General features: G+C 36.4%; 1 pseudogene; it reads left to right on the top strand.

Moving 5' to 3' along the window:
* Nucleotides 1-3,102: 3,102 nt before the first annotated feature.
* On the top strand, nt 3,103-3,476 carry LOC109375328 (histone H2A.Z pseudogene; annotated as a pseudogene).
* Nucleotides 3,477-4,021: the final 545 nt, after the last annotated feature.

The raw sequence follows: 4,021 nt of genomic DNA, 5'->3' as shown, positions 1-4,021 counted from the left end.
GTTAAACAATGCATTTGTCACAATGTCTGAGTAACAGGTCATAGATCACAGACAGTATACAAAATTTAAACATGGCTTATTGCAAATATTATAACAGTGTCACTGGGCATAGTGAACACTAAAATAGGAGGTAGGACCTACTGTTGCAAAAGTGGACCTGTACATCTTGATCTCAGTGGATCTGTACATTTTGAATAATCCTCCAACACTTGCTTCTGTGAAATTAATCATTAATGCTGGTTACAATTATTTACCTGGAAAGGAAAGAAAAAGAGCAGCAGTCTTTGGATTTTGTTATCATATTTTTACTTTTATTTCCCCCCAGTACATGGAGTGATATAATTGTAGTTAAATTGCAAATGTTTCAGGAATATTTTATATCTTTGAATTACTTCTATATATTAGAAATAATTCAAAGAGATAATATATGTGTGTGTGTGTGTGTGTATATATATATATATATATATATATATATATAGAGAGAGAGAGAGAGAGAGAGAGAGAGAGAGAGACTCATTTCATTCAACCTATTTAATTATAATCACGGAATGTAATCATAATGATCAAAATTAATAGTACTCCTAAAAATGATAATCACCTCTTATTGACTACATAATATTTGAACTGAAATATAAGTTTGTGCTTCCAACAATATGGCGGATAAGATGAACATCCAAAATGAAGAGATAAAGTTTGAGTTTAATAAGGCTGGGTATGGGTCATCTGAGTATCTTCTAGAGCAGGAATCAGCAAACTTTTTCTCTAATGTGTCAACTGGTAAATATTTTAGGCTTTGTGAGTCACTTAGTTTTGATTGCAACATCTTAACTCGGATATTTTAGGATAAAAACAAAGACAATGTATAAACAAATGAGCATGGCTGTGTTTCAATAAAACTTTACTTAAGGATACTAAAATTACAATTTCGTATAATTCTCACTTGCCGAAACGTAATGGTTTTAACTATTAAAATATTTTTTAAGAAGTCTTCGCTCCCCAGTGGTACTAATACCATCCAAGGGCCATAGTCTGTCACCCCCCCTTTTCTAGATTTTAAATCATCCCTCCACTGTTTCCTCAATGAATTATTTTATTTTCCATGTCTTTCAATGCATAAAATATTGTATTACACATTAGATTATGAGAAATCTAGAGAATGTGGAACATGTGATCTTCCATGTATTTCCTCACTCACAGTGAGTGAAATTTCATCTCTTTTGAAATTATCTTTGAAGCACTAATGTGCATGAACCATTGTTCTGCTGTTACAACTGTGAACAAAGCAAAGAAGTTGCTGCTCACTGAGGTTAGATTATAGAGGTAGGAGATAGACCATAAACAAGCAAACAGACACATAGTGGGTCACCACATGATAACTGTGAAGGGTTATAAAGCAAATTAAACATCGGAATGCGGACAGAGTTGAGTCGTTTTTTAATCAAATGGGATTGCTAAGGAAGGCCCGAAGAAAATGAACACCTAAGTGAAAAAACAAAAACAAAAGGAGAGAGTATGTCACGGACTATTTGGAGAAAAGCATTTAGGTAGAGGCCTGCTGGTTGCTTTTGAAGAATAGCCAAGAGGGTCCATGTATTTGGGAGAATAGCAAGTGGGGGATAAATTGATAACAGACAAAGTGAGCATGAGCAAATTATCAGGGGCTACACTGTATAAAATATTGTGGGCTGTATTGAGGACTTTAGGTTTTACTGCGAGTGGGTACTGAAGCCATTGGGCATTGTAGAGCAGAAGAGGAGTATTACTTCTGTTTTAAAAGATGACCCAGGTGGCTCGCTGAAGAGGGGTGAGAAGCGGGGATTACATCACAGGCTATTACTCTAATCCAGGTGAGAGGCGAGAGTGGCTTGTACTAGGGGATTAGAAATAAGGATGGTGAGTAGTAATTGGAATAATTTAAATTTTTTCCCAAATTATTATTTTTAAAAATCCCAAATTAGTATATATTAAACCGTTAATTATGAGTCTCCTGGACATTGCTATTACCTGGGCCCTAGATAGATAGATAGATAGATAGATAGATAGATAGATAGATAGATAATTTCCTGAGTGTAAATACTTCTGTCAGATCTGATTTCAAGCCACCAATGTGAAGTCACATAAAACAGCATTGTAGACTTGGACCCAGTCAGCTCTCAGGCTGGCATGAACAGCTCCAGCACACCTCCGACTCCACTACTCAATATCTAGATGCTCTCAGGGTTTATCTGAACAGTGCAGCTATTAGATATTTTGTATAAGTACCTGCTAAACTCCAAAGTAAACAGACACAGCACATGAAATTTTGGGAAACAGTAAATGAAGAGGAATACTCAATATATATATTTTTTAAATCACATAACTAAAGTAAATGCGTTTGAGCCTTGGATAAAATGCCAAGATTGTAAGTGAAAAAATTGCTTGATATCTGACCATAGTCCCTAGAAGGTTTGGCTTGCTTTAAGTTCACATTCTGACCAGAAAGCTTGATCTCATTTCAAGCTACAGGTCACAGAGACATATAAATGGAGACTGGCATATGTAAAGATTGCCTGTCTTATGGTGAAACAGAGAATAATATAATGTGAATGAAGAGGCNGCTCCAATGGCCACTGCTCTACGTAAGCACATCATCACTGTCACTGTCTGGATTTGTCTCCCCAGTTTTCAGGGTGGAAGTTGGTCCTGCAACCTCAATTTTCTGATGGGCTCAAGAAAGGTGGTTTTTAATTGGTTCAGATTTTTCTTGTGTGAGAGCATGAGTGTTGACTTGCAAGCTCTTCACATGTTAGCACTGAAGCCAGAAGTAGAAACTGGTTTGAAATCCTGGAATTATGATTAGTTCTCCAGGGAAAGTTAAATGGTGATTTTTGGAGGAAGAACACTGGTTTAGGAGACAGAACCACCCAAGTTCTAGTCTTCTTGTTCCACTTAAAACTGTATGATTTTCTCCAAATCATATTAGGAAAATGAATATTAGAATACTAATCAAAATACCTGGCAGTTTGAATCCTGGTGTAATGAAGGAGTAGGCAGTGGGGTCTCTTTAGGTGTCTAACTAGCTCGTTCTCTGCCTGGCTGGTTAGAGCTTCAGGAGAATTTGAAATGACTCATAATAAGACTGGAAAGTATTCCAGAAAGTCCAAGACAAAGATGGTTTTCCGCTCCCAGAGAGCCAGCTTACAGTTCCTGGTTGACCCTATCTGTATTCACGGCACCTGAAATCTACAATGACCAGCCACGCAGGTATTGGCACAACTGCCACTGGTGTATAGTGCAGCCATCCTGGAGTACCTCACTGCAGAGATACTTGAACTGGCAGAAATGTACCAAAAGACTTAAAGAGTATTACTCCTAGTCAATTGCAACTGGCTATTTGTGAAGAATTGTTCTAAGCCCTTATCAAAGCTATAATTGCTACCATTCCACACACACACAAATCTCTGTTTGGGAGAAAAAGACAAGAGAAGACTGTCTAAAGGATGTCTGGCTTCCTTATTTTCTCAGGAGTCTAAACACTCTAACAGCTGCCCAGTGTTGGTGACTCCAGTGGATTGTATCACTGTGAAAAAAACAATTTTGCACTTTGGTGATACTATTTGAGCAAGTTGGAAGTTTCATTAGCTCTCCAACCAGCCATATTTTTGCATTCTAGTCTTAATCATTGTTAAGTGTTACTTTGGCTTCAAAGAAGCTATTGATTTTAAAGTAGTGGGTTTTGATTGAGCTGACTATTTAAAAAAAACAACTGTATTTTCATTATAATGCAGAAGTTATAGTAACAAACATTTGGTTTCGTAGAGACATTATTTCTACTATAATGGATGAGCTCTATAAAGTTCATACCCCCCCCCACAAAAAAATGTGTTACAGTTCTTATAGAGGTGATAGAAAATTAAAATTGAAGTACATCTAAACTGTACGTCTTAGCAATGCATGTGAAATATATTCTTAGAAAAAGATTATAGTTTTAGGGAAGATGTACAGCATTCTAATAAATGTTTTAAAATTAAAGAGACTGGGC

This window comes from Hipposideros armiger, unplaced genomic scaffold, assembly GCF_001890085.2.
Source record: "Hipposideros armiger isolate ML-2016 unplaced genomic scaffold, ASM189008v1 scaffold_928, whole genome shotgun sequence".
NCBI lineage: Eukaryota > Metazoa > Chordata > Mammalia > Chiroptera > Hipposideridae > Hipposideros > Hipposideros armiger.
Note: the sequence above shows the minus strand (reverse complement) of the source record. Positions and strands in the feature narration are given on the sequence as shown.